The sequence below is a fragment of the Notothenia rossii genome (assembly GCF_949606895.1).
Source record: "Notothenia rossii genome assembly, chromosome: 8".
In the NCBI taxonomy this organism is placed as follows: Eukaryota; Metazoa; Chordata; class Actinopteri; order Perciformes; family Nototheniidae; genus Notothenia; species Notothenia rossii.
Window position 1 is genome coordinate 50,661,602 of NC_136906.1, and position 27,411 is coordinate 50,689,012.

At 41.5% G+C, this 27,411-nt stretch overlaps 1 protein-coding gene across 5 annotated transcripts in view; it reads left to right on the forward strand.

Annotated features, from left to right (window-relative positions):
• The window catches only part of LOC307016864 (gamma-aminobutyric acid receptor subunit rho-1-like), a 141,972-nt gene that overhangs the window by 30,808 nt on the left and 83,753 nt on the right, over positions 1–27,411 (forward strand). For 4 of the 5 annotated variants that reach the window (XM_079646207.1, XM_079646212.1, XM_079646209.1 and 1 more), the window contains exon 2: positions 18,928–19,304. The exons of the other annotated variant lie outside the window; for it this stretch is intronic. The gene's annotated coding sequence lies outside the window, so the exon portion shown is untranslated. The remainder of the gene's footprint in view (positions 1–18,927; positions 19,305–27,411) is intronic. 5 annotated transcript variants of the gene reach the window in all.

The window sequence follows — 27,411 nt, forward strand, 5'->3', positions numbered from 1 at the left end:
CTTGATATCTTTTTTTTGTTGTTACATGGTAGAAATGGTGATAAAAGCAGTCTCCCTCAGTGGGGGATACATCTGTGGGGGGTAAATCTGAGTTTAGAGCAGACTGTGAGGTTCTGCTGAAAAAATGCTCCTCATTTGTGGACGGGTAACTTTGTTAATGATCTCCAATACCAATCAAACCCCTGCAAACGGAATGGCAGGTTATATTGTTGGGGAAATATTTTCCTTTGAACCAGTTTATCAGTTTGTACTGACCTCACTGAGCACAGGCCTGCAACCTTGGGCTGCTTCCCTCTCAGTGTGTTGTCTCCCTGTTCCTGCCTGTTGGCGTCAGCTGATAGAGGTGTTATTATAGTGTTTTATCTTGTTATGCAGCATGTTGATTATTCTCTCAGAACTATCTCAATACATGGCTATGGGGTAGAGATCTTCAGAATTGGTTTGGCATCTCAACCTGTGTCAACTCGTGGCACAGCACATGTCTTGTGAATTCTCCAGCCGAAGCTCCAAATAAACCGTCAGTGTTAGCCATTAAAGTTCCCTGTGTCTCTCTGAATTTCGTCTCCATTGCTTCAGAAGTTGCCATCACATAGAGTAAATGGCATGCATATGGACAAAAAATAATTGCATAAATGTAGAGCTATATATATCAATATAATTGTAGTGATAGTTGTGGGGGAAACTTCTGTAGCAATGGAGAGTCAGGACTCAGAGAGACACGAGGAGAGCTGGAGCTTTGAGGGCAAACACTGATGGTTTATTTGGAGTTAAGGCCAGAAAATTGACAAGACAGGTGGTGTGTCAAGAGTTGACACAGCGGTTGCCAAACCAATTCTGAAGAACTCTTCTGTAGCTCGAGGTTTTAACTAGTTCGGAGTGTAATAATCAACATTCTTTATCAGTGAGACGAAACAATTATGGACCCTGAATCTAACTAGAGCTCTCGTCCATAGAAAATAATGTGCGCCAGGGAACCTAAGTCCCTGAACAGTAAACTACCTCATGGCGGCTGGTGCGCTGTCATAGACTGGCAACAACAATGCGCCCAAGCTGCTCCTCCTTCAGAGAGAGAGAAGCAATACCCAAGGCCGTAGACCAATGCCATGGGAAAGGAGACAGTAAAGAGAGAAAACGATGAATTGGGTCGAAGATTGAATACCTAAGCAAATTATTCCCTAACAATAGTTAATTGTCATTTTTATTTAGCTGATGCCTATATTCCTTACAATGAACATATATATCACAGCTAAGGGGGTTGTCGCTAAGGGGGTTGTCGACCCTCCGCTTCGCGTCGGGCCGAACCACGCCCCTTAGCTGTGATATAATGAGCATATATCACGGCCTGAAGTGAGCTATTGCTTTTATAAAACGGTTACCAAGTGTGGCAATATGAAAGAAAAATACATACTCTAATTTAAATAGTTTTTATTAGTAAATAATGATGTTCAAAATAAAATAGTCCCTCCGTTGCCTTCTGCACAAAACATAGTGCAAGGTGGTTGCTATGCAACAACACTAACAGCAAGCGAACATATTAGACAGAGAGCGTTGATCCATTATTTGGCTGTTTATTTACATTAATGTGTATGTTGCTGTTTATTGTGCTTCCACTGAAAAACTGTCCAGCATCAGTAGCATGGCTTACGTGGTCACTTGTATAGGTTGAGGTTGTTCGAGGCTGTTGCTTAGCGTGGCGAGAATATTGCTCCACTTTCTCCGGTCCTCGAGATTGGGCTTCCAGTAGCTCTGGAGAGAGCTTTCGCACCTGTGGCCACTAACGGTCATAATTTATCTGCTTTGTTTCAAGACCCGCATCAGAAAGCTTTTGAATGGTGGTACTTTTCCAGTTGGTCTACCTCAGGGGTCTCAGACTCAATTTACTTGGGGGCCGCTGGACGTAGAGTCTGGGCAAGTCTGGGCCGTTTCAAATATTCCGCAAAACATTTATTAAAAAATACAACATTAACAGTTATTCAACATCTTCTTAACATGAACTGTTCTTCACAACATAACTATGTACAGTTGCTCTTTCTTACCTACTCCTTGCTGGTAGAGACCTGGCAGCGCTTCCTCTCACACAGCTGAGCCACATTTGGTTTGAGGGAGGAAGCAGTTGAAACCCTCAGTATGGCTTGAAGATGTGCATCAGTAAGTCTGGACCTGTACTTTGACTTATTGAAGTTCATGGTGGAGAAGAGCTGTTCACACGTATATGTGCTCCCAAAAAGGCACATGGTCCGCTTGAACATCCTGGAAATCTCAGGGAAGGAGGGGGGCAATTCTCTCATGAACTGTCCAAGCTTGTCTGCTTTCCCATTCACTTCCCTGAACTTGGCTTTGAGCTCAGAATTGCACTGCAGGTGGATGAGCTCCATTTGAAGCACACCAGGGGCATTTTCCACATCAAAGGAGAAGGGGTCTGCAAACATTTGGAAAGGGGCTCTGTGTGTCTTGAAGTCTGCAAACCGCTGATCGAATTCCTCCTGTAGCTTCACAATGGCATCAATATACTTCTCACCACTGAATGCTGTGCCCCTGTCCATGAGAGCCTTGCATGCTGGGAAATGGCAGAGGTTTTTCTGAGGGAGCTGGGCTTTCCATAACATCAGTTTTGTAGAGAATGCTCTGACATTGTCATATGCTGTACTAACAAGCTGGCCCTGGCCCTGCAACTTCTTATTCAGAGTATTCAGCTCCTGCGTGATGTCAACAAGAAAAGCTAAGTCCATGAGCCATTTGGGATCACTCAGCTCGGGAACAGCCATCCCACCCTTCTCCAGCATGAATACTTTCAGTTCTGTTCTCAACTAAAAAAACCTCTTCAGGACGTTTCCCCTGCTGAGCCAACGTACCTCTGTGAAGTAGAGCACATCCTCATATTCTGACTCAATTTCCTCCAAAAAAGCACGGAACTGGCGGTGCTTTAAGCCCCTGGATCTGATATGGTTGATGCATTTCACAACGACAGACATCACATTGTCAAACTTTAAGCATTTGCTGCAAAGGGCCTGCTGATGGATAATGCAGTGCAGAGCAATAGCCTCCTCCACACCCTCCTCCTCCAGTTTTCTTTGAACAAGTGCCACCAGCCCGTTTTTTCTCCCTGTCATTGATGGCGCTCCGTCCGTCGTAATTCCAACAAACCTCTTCCATGGCAGACCGATATCCGCAATGGCATCACACAGTTGCTGAAATATCTCCTGAGCGGTGGTCTGGCCATGCATTGGTTTCACTGTAAGCAACTCCTCTGTCACTTCAAAATTGTCATCAACACCACGGACATACATTGCGAGCTGAGCGGTGTCAGTGATGTCTGTGCTCTCATCAAGAGCCACAGAGTATGCACGGAAAAGTTTGGCTTTGTCGCACAGCTGTTCATATATGTCACTTGATAAGTCAGAAATGCGCTCTGCCACTGTGTTAGCTGACAGGCTGATGTTGTTGAACTGACCCTTCTTTTCCGGACAGACTATACTTGCAGCCTGCAACATGCATTTTTTTACAAACTCGCCTTCCGTAAATGGCTTTCCCGCTCTAGCAATCATCTCACTCACCACATAGCTAGCTTCGACTGCTAAATCAGCCTCATTGCTTCCTTTCTTGAAGAGATGTTGTTGCTTCCATAGAATTTTTTTTAGCTCTGTGACTTTTTTCTCTCTCTCATCTCCCAGGTATTTTGCATACTCTGCATGTTTAGTTGACTGGTGACGTTTGACGTTATACTCCTTGTATACAACGATTTTCTCTGTGCATATACAGGACTGTCTCAGAAAATTAGAATATTGTGATAAAGTTCTTTATTTTCTGTAATGCAATTAAAAAAACAAAAATGTCATACATTCTGGATTCATTACAAATCAACTGAAATATTGCAAGCCTTTTATTATTTTAATATTGCTGATTATGGCATACAGCTTAAGAAAACTCAAATATCCTATCTCTAAATATTAGAATATCCTGAAAAAGTATACTAGTAGGGTGTTCAACGAATCACTTGAATCGTCTAATTAACTCGAAACACCTGCAAGGGTTTCCTGAGCCTTGAAAAACACTCAGCTTGGTTCAGTAAACTAAATCACAAGTATGGGGAAGACTGCTGATCTGACTGCTGTCCAGAGGACCGTCATTGACACCCTCCATCAGGAGGGTAAGACACAAAAAGAAATTTCTCAAAGAGCAAGCTGTTCACAGAGTGCAGTTTCAAAGCACATCCACAAAAAGTCTGTTGGAAGGGGGAAATGTGGCAGGAAACGCTGCACAACCAAGAGAGATGACCGCAGCCTTAACAGCATTGTGAAGAAGAGTCGCTTCCAGAATTTGGGGGAGCTTCAAAGACAGTGGACTGAAGCTGGAGTCCAGGTATCAAAAGTCACTGTTCACAGACGTGTCCGGGAAATGGGCTACAATAGCCGTATTCCCATGGTCAAGCCACTTCTGAACTCAAGACAACGGAAGAGGCGTCTGACTTGGGCTAAGGAAAAGAAGCACTGGACAGTTGCACAGTGGTCCAAAGTCCTCTTTTCAGACGAAAGCAAGTTTTGTATTTCATTTGGAAGTCAAGGCGCCAGAGTCTGGAGAAAGGCTGGAGAGGAGCAAAATCCAAGTTGCTTGAAATCCAGTGTGAAGTTCCCACAGTCAGCTGCTGGTGTTGGTCCACTGTGTTTCATCAAGCCCAGAGTAAATGCAGCTGTGTACCAAGAGATTTGAGAGCACTACATGCTTCCGTCTGCTGAAAAGCTCTATGGAGATGAGGAATTCATTTTCCAGCATGATCTGGCACCTGCCCACAGTGCCAAAACCACCAGTAACTGGTGTACTGACCATGGCATTACTGTCCTCGATTGGCCTGCAAATTCCCCTGACCTGAACCCCATAGAGAATAAGTGGGGTATTGTGAAGAAGAAGCTGAAAGACACCAGACCCAACAATGCTAATGAGCTAAAGGCCGCTATTGAAGCATCCTGGGCATCCATAACACCTCAGCAATGCCACAGGCTGATTGCCTCCATGCCACGCCGCATTGATGCAGTAATCCGTGCAAAAGGATTCCCAACCAAGTACTGAGTGCATTAATGGACATTTTCAAATGTTTGATTGTGTTTTGCTGTTATAAATCTTTTTTTTTTTACTTGGTCTGAGGAACTATTCTAATTTTTTGAGATAGGATTTTTGAGTTTTCTTAAGCTGTATGCCATAATCAGCAATATTAAAATAATAAAAGGCTTGCAATATTTCAGTTGATTTGTAATGAATCCAGAATGTATGACATTTTTGTTTTTTTAATTGCATTACAGAAAATAAAGAACTTTATCACAATATTCTAATTTTCTGAGACAGTCCTGTAAGGCACGTTGCGTTTCCCCTGTACTCAACAAAAAAAATATTCAGTCTCCCACTTCTCCTGAAATGCTCTGTGGTCATTATCGATTTTTCTTTTCCCTGAAAGTTTTGATGAAGACATGGCGATATATTTTGCTTCCACTCTGTGTCACTTGTGGATCACTCTGTCTGGATTGATTCCGCTGCGCGCATTTGATTGACGTGTGGCGGAATTCCCTCGGAGGGGGGAGGGGCGAGGGAACTCCGCGCAGCAGTTCCCTGCCAGCAGCAGCAGCAGCAGCGGGAAAAATAAAATTGAAATATAAAGCGCAAACGTAAACGCGCGGGCCAGATTAACACTATTACATGATATCAACAAAGGGGCCATGAGAAACTGTCTCGCGGGCCACATCTGGCACGCGGGCCTGGAGTCTGAGACACCTGGTCTACCTGCTCTTCACGTAGCTCTGCATGTCGTAGTTTAGGTGCTTTTTTTTCTGGAGATAGGCACTGCTCAATCCACTCCTCGATACTATAGTAAGACCCCCCCCCGGAGGTCGAAGTTAATCTTAAATGTTTCCATTTTAAGCTTTGTAAATTTGTTTCGTAACGGAAGAAATTTAAATATATTTATAAAACTGACAAGTCAATCAAGCAATCTGATTGGTCGATTGCGTTTTTGCGGACCTCTTTGATTACAGATTTGAAAACATCGTTGCTTGCTTTAAAAGTAGCACAATTCATTATGTTAAACCTTCAAAAGTATCTAGATATCCCTGCCCTAATGCCAAAGGAACTGCACACTGAATATGTTTTGGCGTTTGATGTCTATGTCTGGGCCGCTGCGTCAAAAAGGAGGGCTTCTGCCCCATTACTTCTCCGCTGCTTTCTTGTTTCAGTATGAAAAGCAAACTGCGGTATACTGTTTTTCTCAGACGCGGAGGGATACTGACTTGTTGTGAAAAGTAACTTACAATTCTACCGGTGGTATACGCTCAGTATATCACGGCTAAGAACCAATCAGATTGCTTGATTTGACTTATCCGTTTTATAATATTGGTTATAAGGCCATGTTCTTATGATTTTATGATTATTTAAATTTAGCCTCTCTGTACATCGTCACATCTGCCATCTTGGGCGCGTCTTCGGTGTAGTCCAACTTTTGATCACAAGGTGTCTCTCTCACCCTACACTCGCTCATATCAAAACGTTCCAGTATCTTTGAAACATATTTACTTTGCGATACTGTAACGCAGTCATTCGACTGGTTGAAATCCATCCCCAAAAAGTGCTTTACCCTCCCCAAATCCTTCATCTTGAATTTGTTAGAAAGCATGCTTTTTACTTTCTCTAGACACTCGATGTTGCTTGCTGCGATGATAAGGTCATCAACCCAGATAGCAATAATTACTTTTGCTTCTTTAGATTCTTTTGCATAAATGCAATGGTCTGCCTGGTTCTGGGTGAAATAGTCATCCGTTAAGCATTTGTGCAACATCTCGTTCCAGTTACGCCCAGATTGTTTTAAGCCATAAATCGACTTCTCCAGCTTACAGACAAGCTTTTCTCCCTCCTTTACATACCCCTCAGGTTGTTCCATGTAAATATCCCGATCGATGGGAGCATGGAGATAAGCGCTTTTTACATCCATTTGATGCAAGATCAAATCCTCTTGGGCTGCCTTCTGCATTAGCACCCGTATGCTAGTCAGGTTAGCTGTTGGTGAAAACGTTTCACCATAATCTATTCCTGCCCGCTGACTATAGCCTTTTGCTACAAACCTAGCCTTGTGTTTGTCGTTTCCGTCAATGTCCCCTTTAATTGAGTAGACCCATCTACCTCCCACTGCTTTCCTGCCTTCTGGCAATTCAGTCAGGGTAAACGTATGGTTGTCCTCAAGGGACTTGATTTCCTCATCCATCGCTTTACCCCATTTTCCAGATTCAGTGGATGTCATGGCCTCTTTAAAAGTCAGAGGTACACCACAAATTGCTTTGTAGCAATAGTCTACACTGATGAGTGTACTGTCGTCCTCCTCAGTCTCTCCCTGAGCATAGTCTTTAAGGTACCCCGGGGCTTTACGCTCCCTCCTGGGATATCTCACACTGTCTGAGGCATGTGGCGTCACCCTAGAGTGCTCCTCGCCATCATCCTCTCGTGCAGACTGTGGACCGTCAGTCAGTACAACACCAGGCTGTGTGGTCTCTACCTCTCCCTCAGAGTCTCTCTCCAGGTCCAGCTCTAACAGCTGTGTCTGAGTCTCGCTCTCACAAGTTGTCTTAGTGACAAACTTCACCAACCTGTGTTTCTGCACTCTCTCCCTGTCGGGGTAGTAGATTAGGTAGGCGGGACTGCCCTTGTCATGCCCGACAAAACGCCCCTTTTCACACCTAGAATCTAGCTTCCCCCTGTCCTGCTGGTACGCATAGCACACTGCACCAAATTTTTGCATGCTAGCCAAATTGCACTTTTTCCCGGACAGTGCTGAGTATGGTGTAGTGCCCGTGTGCTTATTAAAACACCGGTTCCTCGTATGCGCTGCTTCTTGGATAGCATAATGCCAGAGACTCTTAGGTAGCTCACTGTCAATGAGCATACACCTGGCCATCTCAAAGAGAGTGCGCCCTTCCCTTTCAGCAGTACCGTTCTGGTGAGGTGAATAGGGACAAGACGTCTCGTGCCTTATCTTGTTCTTCCTCAGTAGCGTTTTGAACTGCTTACTGGTGAACTCAGTTCCATTATCCGACCTGATGCATTTTACCGTCCCATAGGGAGCCACATCAGCCAGATAATTCTCAGTGGCTTGAGGTGTATCGCTCTTTGCTTTCAGGAAGTAAACGAACACTGCCCCTGTGTACACATCAGTGAATGACTGTAAATACTTAAAGCCATCAATGGACACATTGTTCATTGGACCAACTAGATCCGTATTCACCAGCTCAAGTGGTGATTTAACCTTGTCTGTCGGATCCCTGTTCCTTGTTTGTGTAAACTTCCCCTCAATACATACTGTACATTCTTTAGCAGGTTTACACTTAGTACCCTTGATATGCATGCCTTCGATAACCTCCTGCAACTTTAAAACGTCTTCGTAATTGCAGTGCCCCATGATCTCATGCCATGTTTGAATATCATGGCTGACATGACACATATCATCATCACACTCGGTTGGTAAATAGTACATCCTCTTATGGACATAAATATTAAACCTCAAACCATTAGGTGATACTAGTACATCATTACCCTCTTTAAAGAATACCTTAGCACCGTTGGTGGTTGCAGACTTCACGGAGAAAAGTTCCTGGGGGTACGATGGGATATATAATGCGTTCTTTAAGGTCACATTACGCCGTCGTCCCTCGCTGTCAACCAAACACACCTGTGCTTCTCCTCTGGCTCGTGCCACTCCGAAAGTACGCCTCCCGTCAGCTAACTCCATGGAGTGGGTCTCCGGCTTGAAGTTGGTGTCGAAACGCCGGAACTTTCTCTCGTCGTTGATTATGTGCGACGACGCTCCCGTGTCGACAAGCAATCCCTTCTGGTGGGTCCGCATCTGCTGTCCCAGTAGGCTGGCACCTCCTGTTTGCACCTTGAAGGTGCAGTCGTCTCGTCCCGCAGCATGTCCACCACCGGTCCGATGTCCGCCGCCATCTTGTGCGTGTGCCCTCCGGGCGCCATCTTGTTGACGATTCTTCTTTGTGCACGCGTTGTCCGTGTGCCCATTGCTCTTGCAATGACTGCACCACGCTCTCTTGGTGCATTCGTCTTTCCGGTGGCCCGTCTCTCCGCATCGCCAACACACCAGCCCGTTGCGCTCACCTTCCTCGGCTCGGGGGAAACGTTTGGCAAGCTTTTTCCCCGGCGTCGCCTGGGCCTTCAGCACTCGTTCGTCCATCACGTCCGAGGCTGAATCTGTGTCTTCTGCGGCCTCAAAGTTCCTTAGCTTCGCCTTGAACTGTCCCAACGTCAGCTCCGTATCTCCGTGTGTCACAAGTAATGTGAACGGCTTGTATTTCTCTGGTAAACCACGCATTACCATCGCCATCATCAATCCTTCACTCGGTGCTTCGCCAGCGTTCCTGAGTGCCGTGATGATCTGTTCCGCTCGGATAATATACTTCGTCATCGTCTCGTTGACCGTCTTCTTCAGCGCGGTTAACGTTGTGTACAGAGTTACAATCCGTGGTCTGCCTCTACCGATAAAGTGTTCTCTCAAAACTTTGAGACTTTCTCGGCCTTGGTCCTTAGTGTCTCTGAATATAAGTCCAAGACTAGTATTATCGAGAAGTGGAGCCAACGCACAATATGCGTCCTCGTTCAGCTTCTCGTCCGCGATCCGCTCCTCCGCGGTCCGGTCTCCCGTAGGTGCTCGTAGGATCGTTTCTTTCAATCCTACTCCATGCATACAGCACAGCATCCTTTCCTCCCAGAGCTCGTATTCCTCTGCGTTCCCGTTGAACGAGGGCCATTTACTTCTGTGGGAGTTTGCCATGTCTTTCTGTGTTGTCGCTCCCGGTAGCTCAGCTTAGCGCCCTGTTAGCTTAGCTTTAGCTTCCCTGCTAAACTTAGCTTTAACACGCGGCTGCTAACTAGCACTCTTAGCGCGTACTCCCGAACTTGAGAATCATTCGTCGTTATCTGGGCCCATAACCTGTTAGCAGATTTAGACTTAAACCTTTTGTCTCCTGCAGCAGAAAGGTGAATAATCTCAGTCGTTCAAGTTTAGCCATTCATCACGGCGTTATTTATTTTAGGCACACATCTCAAGAGGCTTGAGGACAGACAGAGAAGGGGCGTGACTTCCAACGGTCTTATACCCTAGGTAGTGACATCATCAATCATGTGGTACAGCAGCTAACCAATGAACACAGTTAGTAGTCGCAGCTACTTACATAGACAATGTGGTGCACAGTAATAATATAAGTCATATACAATATACATATATCTATGTCATATTCTAACAGTTATAATTTTAATAAATAAATAAAAACACTTTGTTTAGTTTCGGAAATTCTTTGTTGTGTGTTGCTGCCGGCCCGTCTCTCCCCCATTCTCATTGAGTATTTTACAAAGAGTGAAACAGCGCCCCTCTAGATGTTATGGTGAAACAGTATATTGCACTCTCTGTTGCGAGAGGAGGCTAGCCGAAATTTGCTTCCCTTGGTGAAAAAAAATGGAGGGATTGACCAATCAGATGAGGCTCACGTCATGCCCCTGCCAACCTGTGATTGGTCAGGGCCATGCCAAGGGAAGCCAGAGGCGACTGGCTTCCCTTGCCTCACAATCCAATCAAATCGCATCAATTTAGTGGTGCAGTGACGCGTCCCAAAAAGCGGAAGTAAGCTGCGCTCGGTTTCCCTCGACAAAATAGCAATGGGATTTCTCCATAGGATTTTGGAAAATAGCTTGAAAAAAGGTCAGTGGAAAACGAACCTGTTAGATAAATGCACGTTTTGTTCAGTCGGATAATATCCACATGTCTACCCTACTTTTATCATTTTCAAATCATAAATCTAATCGATAGAAGATAGATAGCGTCACTGCACCACTCTCACCGCCGTTAGAAAGTAGCAAGCAACTGAAGCAAGTGCAATTATGGAGGGTGGAGATTTGGAGTATTTAATCAAAAATAATTGTACTAAACTTCCGCTGCAGCAGCAACAACAAATAAAATCTGATGACAGGCCAATGCCCAAACTGGAGCTGTGTACAGCGAGGAACAAAGGAGCGAACCGGACGTAAAACGTTAAAGGTCTCCTGATTTAGTTTGTGAATGAATGCTTATTAGAGTTTCGGCTGGAGAGTGCGTGCGGACCTGTCGGTCAGATAACAGGCGTGTGTAAGTCCTGCATTTGTATGATACAAATGTGTGTAAAATGATACCGGGCGCTGTAATCACTCATCTGGTTACGTTATTACATTGACCACCACACCCCCCCCCCACCCCAAAAGAAAGGACGTATTATTGGCTTCCCCTAATTTTTTCCCCACGCCACGCTACTGCTGGTCAGAGCAGCAGGTGAAGTCAGGATCAGTGCAGACTCACTGAGGGAGGGCTTGATAACCCCCTCCCACTCCCCATTTGTTGGTTTGGATTCAGGCCTTGATCAAATGTGTGGGCAGAGTTCTCGAGTACTGCACACATGCATGCTTCCTTGTGATAACCTTTCCTCTCGCACTACTCTCAGGACAAAATGTGAACTAGATACGTTATATCTCACACACACACTTTAATGAACTCTGCTGACAAAATGGATGCTTCTTAGACAAAAACTTTGAGTTATTTTTATTTCAGTGACTGAGCTTAAGTAGTTAGGTATGAGAAGTGCATCCCATCCCATACATGTGCAATGTAACCTCCCAGTCAGTGTGTTTGTGGTCTTCCTAGGTAAGAAAACATGGGACTCAACAAACCATTTGGAGTTAACTCCCCTACCACCCCCATATGAGTATCTTCACCCCATCATACTACCTTTTTGCAGGCCAATCAGAGAGCAGACTGGGCTTTTTGGGGATGGTCTCATATAGAGACAGGTGTTTAAACGGAGAGTTTCTGACAGAGGGTGAGTTCAGGTAAACTCAGAGAGACAGTTTTGAAACGATCACGTGTTTTGTTTTGACATTAAATCATGTAAACAAGTGTTGCAATACAAGCACAGTAAGAACCTGATAATGACATCATACATCCCCTATAAATAAACTCAACACCTTACCTCTAATGTTATTTTACTGAACTGGAACACCAATATTGATGGTTTTGCATTTTATTTATTTTTTTATTTTTACTACTTTGCACCGTTTTTAATGTATACATCGTTTATAGTTGTAATAGGAATAGATTAGTCTATAGTGTTTTCTAAATTATTCTGTATGTTTCTATATTTTTAAATGATAATAATAATAATAATAATAATAATAATACATTTTATTTCTATTGCGCTTTTCTTGAACCCAAAGACGCTTTACATTTGGGAGGGAGGGTAGACAAACAAAACAAAAACAAAAACAAAAAGAAACAAAGAAACAAAACAAAACAGAAAAGCAGTCAGGAGGAAGTTGGTTGGGGGGTGGGGGGGGGGCTTATTGAGAGTTGAAGAGGTGGGTTTTGAGGCAGGACTGGAACAGGGTGAGGGACTCAGACTCACGGAGGTCTTGGGGGAGGGAGTTCCAGAGCTTCGGGGCTGCCACAGAGAAGGCTCTATCCCTGAAGCTCTGGAGTTTGGCCTTGGGGATGTACTCTAAACTCTAGGGATATGCATCTCAGTATTCTAAATAAGAATGTACATTTTATGATACATTTTGTATCATGTGCAATGTCTTTTTTATATGCTGCAATACTCAAAAACATCATAATTTGGGATTCATAAAATATATGAAATGTAATCTAATTTACATATTTAAAACCACAACTGATGCATGTCTTTGAATCTGAAAGTGAAGTCTGCTCAATGCCACGCCTACAGTCCTACAGAGAGAGGTGTTTTGTATTGTTTGAGATATTGTCAGAGGTGTGATGGATGTACACAGCTAATGTAAAGAGACCCAGGCCTCAGACAGAAGCTGCCCTCTGAGCTGCGACTCCTTGTCAGCAGACGGCCCTGCTGTAATGGATTTACTGTTGCCATGTTGTTTTTTTAATAATCTATCAAACAATATAAGAGGATCAAACATAATCTAAGGCTGCAAAGGAAAATGAAAGCCTGCCTTTGGATAATCCTGCAAACAGCATATCTTACAACAAAGCAGAGCTTGTCAACCTCCCATGCCCATGGACATTAATACTGTCTCACCAAAGAACACACACTGTTACAAACTGAAACATTGACTTTTATTACATGTATTATGTCAATATATTTCACATAACTGTATTAGGTTAGTTTAAAGCAATAATATTAAGTGAATTTCATTATGTAAACTTAATATTATGAAGTCAACATAAAACAAATGTCAGTGCACAACACAAACAGAAAGGAGTTCAAACAGCAATACATTATGAATGTTAAATAGTTAATATGGAGCAGTACCGTATATGCTGTGTAAAACAGGAGAGTTGGGTCTAGACAACAGAGGTTTGTGGAGGAAGGGATATATAAGCTTCACCCTGAGTCTGAGTCTTCACCCTGAGCCTGAGTCTTCATCATGTCTTCACCCTGAGCCTGAGTCTTCATCATGTCTTCACCCTGAGCCTGAGTCTTCATCATGAGCCTGAGTCTTCATCATGTCTTCACCCTGAGCCTGAGTCTTCATCATGTCTTCACCCTGAGCCTGAGTCTTCATCATGTCTTCACCATGAGCCAGAGTCTTCATCATGTCTTCACCATGAGCCTGAGCCTTCATCATGTCTTCACCATGAGCCTGAGTCTTCAGCATGTCTTCACCCTGAGCCTGAGTCTTCATCATGTCTTCACCATGAGCCTGAGTCTTCATCATGTCTTCACCCTGAGCCTGAGTCTTCATCATGTCTTCACCATGAGCCTGAGTCTTCACCATGAGCCTGAGTCTTCATCATGTCTTCACCCTGAGCCTGAGTCCTCATCATGTCTTCACCGTGAGCCTGAGTCTTCATCATGTCTTCACCATGAACCTGAGACTTCATCATGTCTTCACCATGAGCCTGAGTCTTCATCAAGTCTTCACCATGAGCCTGAGTCTTCATCATGTCTTCATCCTGAGCCTGAGTCTTCATCATGTCTTCATCATGAGCCTGAGTCTTCATCATGTCTTCATCATGAGCCTGAGTCTTCATCATGTCTTCATCATGAGCCTGAGTCTTCATCAAGTCTTCACCGTGAGCCTGAGTCTTCATCATGTCTTCACCATGAGTCTGAGTCTTCATCATGTCTTCATCATGTCTTCACCATGAGCCTGAGTCTTCACCATGAGCCTGAGTCTTCATCATGTCTTCACCGTGAGCCTGAGTCTTCATCATGTCTTCACCCTGAGCCTGAGTCTTCATCATGTCTTCACCATGAGCCTGAGTCTTCATCATGTCTTCACCCTGAGCCTGAGTCTTCATCATGTCTTCATCATGAGCCTGAGTCTTCATCATGAGCCTGAGTCTTCATTATGTATTCACCATGAGCCTGAGTCTTCATCATGTCTTCATCGTGTCTTCATCTTCACCATGAGCCAGGACTTGTAACATTGTATTCCTACTCTCTGGTAGTTCTACTTATACTTAAGTACAGAAGCTGGGTACTTCTTCCCCCTCTGGTTTTTGGTTAACTTTTATATAATAGACTTTAAATTGAATATCTCATTCTGATTTCCCTATTTCTTTTCATTTTCAGTTTGAAACTTAATCACTTTGTTGTTGTTAATAGCAGTCCAATTATTCTGTCTACTGTTTCATACTTAGGATTATTAAACAAAACGTCATGAGAAAAACATATCACTACTTGCTTTAATGTTGATGCATTGCCAAAGAACTATGTATAATATCCAACCATAATATCAGAATGTGTAAATACAGAAGGCTGTCTAACCTTTGTAAGATATAGATATCATGTGAGGAAATGAAGAGGTGCAGGGCACTGTTCATGTTTCTGTGATTTCACAGCTCAGGTTGGGTACAAATGAAATGAGGACCAAAGCATCCGTACTTGACTGTAAAACAAAAGTGAAGGACAGACTGTGAACAAAATATCATGTTGATGGAGTTTGTAATAACCCCACTGACCCATGGCAAAGACTATTTCTTAACGCTCTTAATGTTTTTTCATTTTTAAAGCACTTGAAAGGTGCTTTATAAATAAACTTGCCTTGCCTTGCCCTGGCTCTATCCCCCAGCCAAGGGTTACAGTCGAGACTCTCTCTGGATTAAGAGCCTGTTACATAACTGTCAGGACCTCGACACATAATATCTTTGGACGTCCTGCACTAAACTGTTTAATTGTAGAGATCACTACAGTATCTTCTTTATATTTTCTATTCTATATTTCTATCATGCCGTCTACTTTCCCCCAATTTTGTATGTAGGCTACTCTTAATATTTAAATGTTTTCATCAAATAAAACTTATTCAACAACAAAATTCAACAACGTGCTTTAACCACTAGGGTTAAAAAAACCAGTGGTGTCGTTAATAAAACATAATGATATCAAACATAATATGACTATTAACTTTATTGTGAAATTAAAACAGAACGGTAAAGGAAAATACAGTTTCAGTCTCTCGATTTGAAGCTTATGCATTGTACCATTAACCTGTATAGACCTGTAACAGTCAATTTCATGAGGAGTTGGAAAGGTAGTTCAGTAAATAATATCTTTAAAAAGTACAAAAAAATCCCTTTCTATCAGCTGTGCACCGTTATGGTGTAAATATAACCTATCTACCAATTGGATCAAATATAAAAGTCAGCCGAATTAGTGTTGATACTGCAAGGAGACGTATTGTGTGAAAAGAAATGGAAGATGTTGTTTAATTGCTAATATATTTATGATCCACGTCACGTATTCAGTTTTGGCGGCATTTCTTACAGTTTGTCAAAAGGTCTTCTGATCAGGGCTCTATAAATAAATATCTATGGCAGATATGTAATATGTAATGCAGCCTAACCGTGTATTACAATGCCGTTATGTGATGACTTCCAAAGAGAAAAGCAAGAACACTCGGAATAAAGTATTATTTTATTTAAAACGTTTTTTTTTCCAATTTCATATCGCATAAACACCATATCCCGACATGCATTGCGGCTAAAACAATCGATGTTTTAGCCTATCAAAACCTCTGAAAAAAGAAAGGTGTCTCAGAATCGAAAGAGAAAAACCTATGGGAAAAACACAAAAGCATTGTACACAATTTAAACCAATAAATGTCGTATAATTAACAAGGATAAACGGATGTTTTTTAGTTGATGAGTACTGCAGATATCACTGTTAAATCATTTGATCATTGGTTTTATTATGAAAACGTCGAGACCAGAAATACTGTTTTCAACCCGTAACTTTACATGGAGGCTGCCGCATACCTCAAATCATCTTCGTAATATCTATCAAACTATAGATCCTACATATCCACTGGACGTGGATTCTAAAAGTACAATATACACTTCTCGCTAGAAATCTAATCAAAAAGCGTTTTAATGGCCAAACTATCCTACAATTTAGGATTTTACAGAGAGGGTTATTTGTGAATAAATGACCATCTGTAACGTTTGCATTCAACGGGAGCACTAGAGGGCGAAAACTTTAAAACGTAATTATAGGACGTATTAAGCGCTTGAACAAACAACATATTTGGTCGTAATAAGGGCCTGAACAATCGGCCCATTTGGTCGTATGAGTTGGAGGATTTGTTGCTATTTAAACATGAGGTGAGTGGGAACAGGTGGAAACAATCAGGGGCGGGGCAGACACTGATGATGGCGGGAAAAACACACAGGGGGAGGAAGAAACAGGGCCTGAAATGAAAGACAAGAGGTAAGTACCAAAATAAAAAAAGAAATGGAAAAAGAGACATGACAATAATAGAATAGAATAGAATATCTTTATTGTCATCACACATCAGTGTAACGAAATTCAGTTGGCATCTCTCACTGCAGTACATAAATAAGAACACATCCATAAAAGCAGTGATAAAGCAGAGATAGTAGCAATAATCAGGGTCATCACTTAAATGCACTTTACCAGAATCTTTAATTACATTTTTAAAGATAATTTAATAAAGAAAAGCTACAACGTTTAAATATAAATAGTTACTAAAAATATCTGTTTGATACTTAATAAATATACAAATAAATAACATATGGTATTTTTGGCTGCAGTCTTTGATGGGAGGTAGTGTGTTTGTATGTGTGCAAAGTTATAGTGAGTTTTGTGGTTGGACAGGGGTGGGAGTGATGGAGGCCACAGCTCTGGGAGAGAAGCTGTTCTTCACTCTGTTGGTGCGTGATTTTATTGACCTGAACCGTCTGTCGGACGTGAGTGGCCGGGGTGTGTGATGTCTCTGATGATACAATAAACACAGAGACTGACTAGAGATGAAGGATCTAACTAAACAGACATGACCAGATGTGAAAAAACATGAAAATGACAGACATAATACATAAACATAACTAACACATTTGACGAGACACAAAAATAACCTCCTATAACACACATTAGAAATAATTGGTAAATTGCTTCATTTTAAAATCTATAGAGGATTTTCAGATGATTTGTTGAAATATACAAATATATAAATCTAAGTAATAATCAGTCTTATTAATAAATATATTTACACATCAAAACCAAATCTCTCTCAAATTCAAGTTTCACTCCAGTCAGATTTCACCCTCCTGCAAGACTGGCTATTCCAGAACAAGTGACTTTTGAACAAAACTAAATCCTTCTCTATGATCTTTGGTACCCGACACAAACTCAAATCTTTGACTGGCTCATGTGATATTTCTTGCAATGATGGTACAATTCTGCATAGAGTTGACAGTTTTAAATATTTAGGGGTATGGCTTGACTCTAACCTTTCATTCAAACCTCATATTGATCATATACTGCATAAAGTAAACTTTGGTCTCGGTACTCTTTACCGCTCTCGGCACTGTTTTACCTTAAAAGTTAGGAAAAAACTTGCTACCCAACTGCTATTTCCCTTATTAGACTATTGTGACGTTGTTTATCTCAATGCTCCGAAATCTGTTCTAGCCCCGCTAAACATTGCTTACAATAGAATGTGTAGATTTATTCTCGGTTGTGATTTCCATACACACCACTGTGCACTGTACCTAAACCTCAATCTCCCTTCTTCTGATTTGAGAAGACATTTGCACTGGCTTGAGTTCATTTATAAAAGTTTCAACTTTAATTATCCCCCATATTTGAAACAGTATCTCTTTCGTTTTACATCAACCCACCAAGTTAGACATACCTCTCAGCTCTTCTTCACCGTTCCTCTAGTTAAAAAGGACATTGGCAAAAGAGCCTTCAAATTTAAAGCTCCTGCTGATTGGAATAACTTACCTGCTACCATCAGATCTCTCCCTACTCTGACTTTGTTCAAGCGTGCATTGTCGTCTCACCTCAAGGTTGAATGTTTTTGTATGACCTGAAGTACTTTATTTATTGTTTAAGGGTTGTTGAGGCTCCATCTTATTTCACCATCTCCTCATGAGATGACCCACCTATTGCCCATTTCTAAGTCTTTATTTCTAAGTCTTTATTGTTATGATTTTGTATATATAGTACAGCTACTCTACTTTACTCTACCCAATGATATGCATTCAATGTAACCGCCTATAATGTATTACCATGTGCTGTATGCTTAGGCTGAATGTTTGTAATTTCTTGGTTATTTCTTCCGATGTATGTGTGTGAATGTTGTTTGTATGTTGTACTTGTTTGTTATTTGTTTTCTTGGGACCCCCTTGAAAACGAGGTGATTCACCTCAAGGGGTTTATCCTAATAAAGAAATTTGAATATATAAAATAATAAATCATTGAAAGATTGTGCAGGTTTAAAATGTCCATCAGCCTGTAACACCTGACCTGTGGGGGAAATAAAAATAAAGCAGATGTTAGGGATTTGAGTCCTGGCTCCCATTAAATCTTTGACACATGCATATGAAAGGGCGCATGTAGATCATATCCTGCATCCCTGTGACCTTCACAGGTGTCAGCTGTTGCCACCAGGCGGAGAAAACGTGCCCTGCGTTCCTGCTCGGACTTCACCGAGCGCACGGAGATAAAATCCGAGCCATCTCACGCGGAGGATTTGAGGCGAAATAGCCTCCCCCTCCTCTTTGAGATTAAATGCAGTGGCATCCATGTATAGAATCTCACTGTGTGTACGGCGCAACGCGAGTTGAGAATGCGCCTTCTGTGCGGGAAAAGTTGTGGGAGTAAGTGGCAGTTGTGAGACCTTTGGAGAGGGCTGCTGGACACCATACACACGGACGTGATGCTGCTCAGCCTGCTGCTGTGGACGGGCGCTGTGTCCGCGGGCACGTGTCAGAGAAGAGAAGCAGCTCAGCCACACCGTGAGGGCAGGTCAGTGCAGGATGAGAGAAAAGACATTCTGTGTGTAAATATGCGTGTATAATAGCCTACGTGACACTCAACTGCCTTATTTTTTATTAAAACGAAAGTCAGCGAAATGTCGGGATGTATGATTGTACCTAATGCTTATCAGTATGTTAACACGTGATAAACAATTTAATTTCTAAAAAGGGCAGATAGTACTGAATTGTCCCTGGCAATCATTGGGAAAATATAATTTCTTTAATCTCTAAATGTTACGATGTTTTAGTTCTATATCTTGTCAATTTACAGAACCTTTTGCCCATGAGCAGAAACCTATACAACACATACAGATGTAGCACTCCAGATAGGACTCACATGGGTGTGTCCCAGTCAACAACCCAGCGGATGCCAGTGGCTTGGGGTGTTGCCAAATTGCTAGAGGGCGTTGCCAAAGTTCTCCATTTGTTCAATTACAGGATTTAACCATGAGATGGCGCTTCATTCACAAATACACAAAGACAACTGGGTATTGTCGAACTTAGTCTGTTTGCAATGTTTGCAGCTCTGTAGTTGTGTTTGCTGAATACTGTAGCATTTAATCACTTATTTGTTATGGTTTTCACAGGCTACTATAATGAAAAAATATCAATATTTTAGATAAAATAAAGTATATAGTTTGCTTTATGCAGTATATTTTTTGTAATATTGTTGGGGTGTTTTTACACAGTAGTGAGAGTGAAAAACAGGATAGCACAGATTAATAAAATCAAAAATAAGATGAGCGATAAAAATAAAAATAATAATAATGAAAAACTATAAAATAAGAAATGAATAAAACTCAAATGTAATTATCATATCATATATTCTAATGTATTGTATTATTAAGTAATATCATACATTAACCCCATTATAGCAGATACCACATTGAATGGATGAACACATTTATGCATCATTAAGTACAACAGAGTATTTCTAAATACAAGTTGTAACAATACTTATATGTATGTAATATTAACCCTTTGGAGTCGACCGTCATGCCGGCGTGATCAGATCACATGACCTGTTCAAGCCGGTGCCTCATAAAAACAACAGTCAGGACAACATTGACGTGTGTTTCTTTCGAACGTACTGGCTTGAAACTATATCCCAGTCTTTGTTTCATGCAAAAAGACCCAGTAAACACGGAGATACGATGATATAAAGTTAATACATTTCAAAAGTATGAGAAATGGAAGCACATATTTTAATATCTTCGCCGTATTTTATCATTTTACGAAACGGAAAATACTGGAAACTATAGATCCTGCTCAACAGGATGTATTTACCAGGGAAGGGGTGAGGTAATCAGGTAAACGGAGTGATACGAAGCGAAACGAAAAGAAACGAAGAGGGATGGCTGGAACTGAAGAGAGACGGCAGGAAATGGAGAGAGACGAAGATATACATATTATTGTACATAATGTGTATATAATAACATAATGATTAATTTCAGATGATAATACTTTTCAGGGTTAGATCCGGTCTGACAGCGCTTGGCTCTCTGCTGCAGAGAAGATCACTGCTCTAAACAAAGTCAAAAATACTACATCCAAACGGAATAAATATAATAAATTATTATTAATAGGTTAAGTCTTGTTCATTGTTTTTCACTTTTATGAAATGTTTGATATTTCCGGTGGAAATGGTGGACTATTCGACAGCACACATTCATATATTGTCGCTCACACATTCATGCATTTTGTTCTCATATTCATATATTGTAATGCTCATATTTATACATTTTGCTCTCATGCAGATTCATTCAATGTTTACATTTAATATTAAACATAATATATGCATGTCTGAAGACAATATATGTATGCAAGAGAAGAATGGCTTATTATATTTACAGCTCTTAATAACATTCATTTTCTGGACTCAATGTGTGTCTTGGCTGGGGGGGAGAGCTGTGGAATGCGACCATCCCCCTTGGGGGAATTCCTCCACACATTCCGATGGCCAATTCGTTTTAAACAAAGAGTTCACATCAACATGGGGGGTGGGGGGCTGGTGAACGGTCTGGTCATTTGTTTGTTCCACAATGTTTATCATCATGAAATTAATATCTATATATTTTATACTATACTTGCACTGCTTCCCGTTTTCATACTTTATATATCTTAGCATATTCATACACACTGTTCATACTGCTCACAGGCTGCTGTGTATATATCTAGTGTATTAGTACCCCTCACTGTTTGTTCATCATTCAATTCATTCTATCTTTTATTCTGTAGGTTGTGTACATTACTTTTCACCTTGCTTGTTTCACTCCTGGTTAGAAGCTAAACTGCATTTCGTTGTCTCAGTATCTGTAATATGTGCAATAACAATAAAGTTGAATCTAATCTTGAGCAGGAACAAATGTATTTACTTAGTACATATCTGACATTAACGATTAAACACATGTGTGCATTCTATTTATGCAAACCGAGTCAAGCCGACTCCGGAGGTGGCGGCATGCACCTTAAAGTTGTTTGCAATCCGCCAAACCTCCCCCGGCTGCGATCGGCTATTCTCATCTACTTTCGAGGCGAGCCGCAACGCGTCTCAAACAAGTCCACACGAGACAGCTCCGTTTAGCTCCAACCGCTGGAGAAGCTGCAGTACATATGCAGGAGCCTGTACGTGGCGCTGTAACTTCCTCCACAAAAGCAGCGAAGAAGCATGGTTGTCATGGTTGCCCTTCTGTTTATTCTCCGCGGTGGGGGCAGAGCGAACCGGGCAGAGTTTTTCGCCAGTCAACGTGTATTTAAGTTGAAATCTTCCGGACAAAATTATAAAAGTGCCGGTCAAAGGTCTTCTTTGTTATTTATTGAGCTTTAACACAAATGAATAACGACTCTATATAATATAATAAAACACACGGAGCCTCTGTTATTCCTTCCTCTCTTCGGACAGCGTCAGTGTATGTCTCAAGCAGCAGCTGATCCAGTAATGAGTGACCCGGCCTAAAGTAAAAATAAACATATTTATAACTAGTTTAAGTAGTTTGAGAGGTAATTAAAATAGCTAAGGGCGATGATCTGACTTGAAGTGTGTGTTTTGCTCCGTTCACCGCTGCATCACAGCGGGAGGAGCTGCAGGTGAGCAGAGCTGCGTGTCTCCGTCCTGTCAGATTAGACTTCACTCGCGTTTATGTCCATATCGAGAGAAAGATAAATAATCTGAATTCAGTGTGCAGTTTACTTTGACGCGGGAGTGAGCAGCAGAGGTGGGGAGAGGCGGGGCTATTGCCTCATCATTATCAGAAAATGATCGTATAGGGCTTACACACGGAGCCGTTGGACCCCCCAGAGCGTTGCGTATGCCGTTCTATCCACCTTGGGACCCGTTATCGTTTACTGTCATATTCGGTCGTCCTAGAGTGGCAGAACGGTCTATATGACACTAAACAGTAACGCAAACGACCGTTTTCGTCCTCGTGGGGCCGTGGCCTTAATGTGCCGCCACCTCCGGAGTCGGCTTGACTCGGTTTAAAGAATGCACAAATGTGTTTAATCGTTAATGTCAGATATGTACTAAATACATTTGTTCCTGCTCAAGATTAGATTCAACTTTATTGTTATTGCACGAACGAAATGAGAACGAAATGCAGTTTAGCTTCTAACCAGGGGTGCATCACGCAGCGAAAAGTAATGTGCACAACAGTAAACAATTATCACAGTAAATGATGTGGATTAAACCACATTTATTTCGTTAAAATTAAATTAAATGTAGGCTAGTGCATGCATTTCAACTCGCGAAAATATGATACATTAAATGATCGTGAGGATGATGATTGAAAATCGTTTGTTTGAGCCCGGCTGCCTTTCCTGATCTAAAAACATAGCGATGGTTGTGTACTTACGCCAACGTGAATTAAACAACATTATTTTGTTAAATAAAAACATGGTGATGTTTAGTAAATGATTACATGTCTCTTATTTAGCACAGAATATGATCCTATCCGTGACATATCTGAACAAATATCCGCTATATCAGATACCTTCGATCTATCAGCTGTTTATTTCACATGAGTTCCAGTTTGGCAGCTTTCAATCACGGCTCCCCCTGGTGGATTCATGAACCATTGCAGCTGGTTTCATTATAGAGAACCGCAGTGACGCGTCGTAAAACCCGGAAGTAAACTTCTTCCGGTTCCTTCTTGAAAAACCAATGCAAATTCTCCATAGGATTTTGGAAAATAGCTTGAAATAAGGTCTGTGGTTGACACACATTTAAGAGAGGGATCACGTTTTGTTCAGCCGGATTATCTCCTACTTTTATAATTTCTGAATCATAAATCAATTCGCCAAAAGCGAAATGCTAACGTTATGCTATAAACGAACTACAAGCCAGTACAGCAGCAGGGTCGCACGACTTCAACGTCACGCCGACTTAAGATCGCACTGAAACTGCACTTTGAAAACTTTAAATTAAATATATTAACATTTTAAACTGTATACCCCGGTTATCTAGGCCCTTTTTGTTTTATTTAATCTATACCACGTTTATCTAGGCCCTTTTGTTTTGTTTTATGTATACATGTCACACTGTGGGAAACGATATTTCGATATTTCTGGATGTATAACATGTGAAAATGTTGACAATAAAGCTGAATTTGACTTTCGCGTGCTTGCATATTTTAACAAAGCTTTTCATTTTAGCCACACTGAATTTAACTAGAAGTCATGGCTGTGTCAATTACCAGTCTGATATCATTTTACAAAGATGAGAAGAAGAGTGTAGACAGAGGAGAGAACCACTACAAGTCAGGACACGTAACAGTGCAGCCTAGATGAAGGTGTGCTTACCGGTGTTGTCAGGGCAAGCATGAGGGACAAGGTTTATAGTGTCGGTGAGTAGTGATAGCAAGAGTACCGTTAACCTAGAGTAAATTTATTCACATTAATTCCCATCAACAAATCAATTGTATGTGTCACATTAAATCTTTATTAGGCAAGGCAAGGCAAGTTTATTTATATAGCACTTTTCAACACAAGGCAATTCAAAGTGCTTTACAAAAAATGAAATACATTAAGAAAATGGCATTTAAAATCAGTCATTAAAAAGAAAAGCTAATAAAAGAAACATTAAAAGAAAAAATACATGGATGAAAGTTACAGTGCAGTCTAAGATATGAATAGTTCAATTAAAAGCAGGGACAAAAAGAAAAGTCTTCAGCCTGGATTTAAAAGTAGTAAGAGTTGCAACGGACCTGCCGGTTTCTGGGAGTTTGTTCCAGATATTTGGAGCATAATAACTGAACGCTGCTTCTCCATGTTTAGTTCTGACTCTGGGGACAGAAAGCTGACCTGTCCCTGAAAACCTGAGAGATCTGGATGGTTCATAATTTAGCAGGAGGTCAGAAATGCATTTTGGGCCTAAACCATTCAGTGCTTTATAAACAGCAGCAGTATTTTGAAATCTATTCTTTGACACACAGGAAGCCAGTGTAAAGACTTCAGAACTGGAGCGATGTGATCCACTTTCTTAGTGTTGGTAAGGACTCGAGCAGCGGTGTTCTGAATCAGCTGCAGCTTTCTAATAGATTTTTTAGTGAGACCTGTGAAGACACCATTGCAGTAGTCCAGTCTACTGAAGATAAAAGCATGGACATGTTCTTCCAAATCCTGCTGTGACTTTAGTCTTTTAATCCTAGATATGTTCTTTAGGTGATAGTAAGCTGATTTCGTAACTGTTTTAATGTGACTGTTGAAACCAATAACTAATTTAAGCCGCTGACAAGAGAGCTCACCTCCAAAGATCATGACTGGCTGAGGGACAGACTCGGGGGCAGGTTTTCAGGAATTTCTTGGCTTCTCTCCCCCGAGCCAGAAGAGGAACACTACAGCTTGGAAACACTTACTGTTCCTGAAATGATCAAATCTGTTGGGAATCAGGGACCTGAAGCAATTGTGTCAAGCATGGCATTGTCTGAAGAGCAACAGAGGGCAATTCAGGTGGCTACCACTGGTCAGCGAACCAACCCAAACTGGCATTTGTTCAGGAAAGGAAGGTTGACTGCCAGCAACTTTGGAGCTGTCCTGAGGTCAAAGCGTGTGACTGCTTCCCTTATTGCCAGGGTGCTAGGGCAACCACAGGCCCTTGATGGTGTTTTGTCTGTACAGTGGGGGACTATGAATGAATGTGAGGGCGTCAGGGCATTCACCACTGCAACCCAGATGCAGGTCCATGAGTCAGATTTGTGGCTCTCCCTATCAGGAATGTTGGGGTCATCTCCAGATGGTCTGGTAGGGTCTTCCGCTTTGCTGGAGGTAAAGTGTCTCTACGGAGCCAGGGAAATTATAATTAGTGAAGCATTGCAAACCAAGGGCTTCTGTGTCAGTAAGGAAGGAGAAACATTCAGCCTGCGTGAGGAACATCCTTACTGGCACCAAGTGCAAGGTCAGCTTCACCTCACTGCAAGGAAGAAGAAATAAAAAAATGTGAATTGTTTTTAATTTACATTTACTCGCCTTTGCAATGTTGTGGTTGTTAGAGTGTTAGCTTTCCTGTCAGCTCGTCTGTTGGGAAGATATAAAATATTAGTTTCATGGAAGTCACACCGTCACATATACTGTAAGAGCATTAAGACATACAGTACATAGGCTAAAACAAAACATCTAAAGATATAACCTTGCACTTTGATAAGTCTCGTGAACATTTTCACTATTTTGACATTTTTATAGATCAAAATTGAACTAAAGAAATAAATGGTAGATTAATCCATATTGAAAATAGGTGTCAGCTGCTACACTAATTATAATAGTTATATTTCTTAATTAATTAAGATAAGATATAACTGTATTGATCCCAATTTGGGAAATGTTTGTGTTGCAGCAGCATAACAAGAAAAACAAAATATAAGTTATTATATATACAAAAGTATGTGAGGGATGGAATATTAAATTGAATATGAATGTAAAATGTACATGTGATTTTACATCCAAGAGAAGCTATGGAGCAGAGAGTTCTCTGCCAGCCAGAGGTGATTTGTTATTAGTTCAATATGTCAAACTGATTTCCCTGACTACAATCTTTAGTTACATGGTGAAACGTTATGCTGCTTGTACTAATTAGACTTATCATATAAGCCACACAGGTTTTAATAGGATGTATTCATTATCTTTACTTATGTTGCAGTCTTTTCAGCAGCGCCATCTCTAAAACGGCGATACGGTCACTACCCATCATTTACATTTCACCGTGACATGGACAAAAATGTAACGTCAGCTTACCTCATGGCACGAATCCAGACTCTCCTTTGGAAAACATTGGCCGGGAAACGATAGAACAAGAACGTTTCATGCGAAGACCTGTGGCTGCAACCCGGAGCAAAGCAACAAACCATTGCGTAGCTAACTAGTAGCGCTAGCTTTAGCTAACGTTAGCTAACGAAACGAACTGCCGAGTAAAATTGGAAAACACTGGTAATTAATTATTCTATCATTTGTAAAACTACTGTGTTAAAAACGACAATTTCAAAAATACAGATTCTAATGGTCAGATATAGATATACAGATACTAAAGATAGGCAGGTACTTGCTTTCAAGCAGAACACAGGGGAAAACAAACTTAGCGGGAGTGTTTACGTGTTCTGCGTAATGACGTACAACGGCCTCGACAATTTCTGTAGTCCTATTCAGCCACTCGGTAACAACCATCGTTTTTCAGACACGTAAACTCTTCAAAAATCTCCAGTGGGGTCACTGCTGATGTATTTAATGTCGTAGAACAAAACGTGACTTATCTCTTAAATTTGTGTCAACCACAGACCTTATTTCGAGCTATTTTCCAAAACCCTATGGAAAAAGTGCATTGCTTTTAGAGGAAGGAACCGGAAGTGCTAAAAATGCTAACTTACTTCCGGGTTTTACGACGCGTCACTGCGGTTCTCTACCCTAATTAAATTAATTTATCAAGGGGGCGTATCAAGTCCTGCGGGGGGTTTTCCTTTTCAGCAGGGGCCCGCCCCGTGCAGGTCAGGGACCCGCACGGGTAGGCGTCCGAAACGAAGCGCTACATCTGTACAAGTCCTTAAAGTCTAGGGGTTTATAAATACATTAGAATGAATTAATAATTCATAAAAATCCATAAATGGTCAATTTAC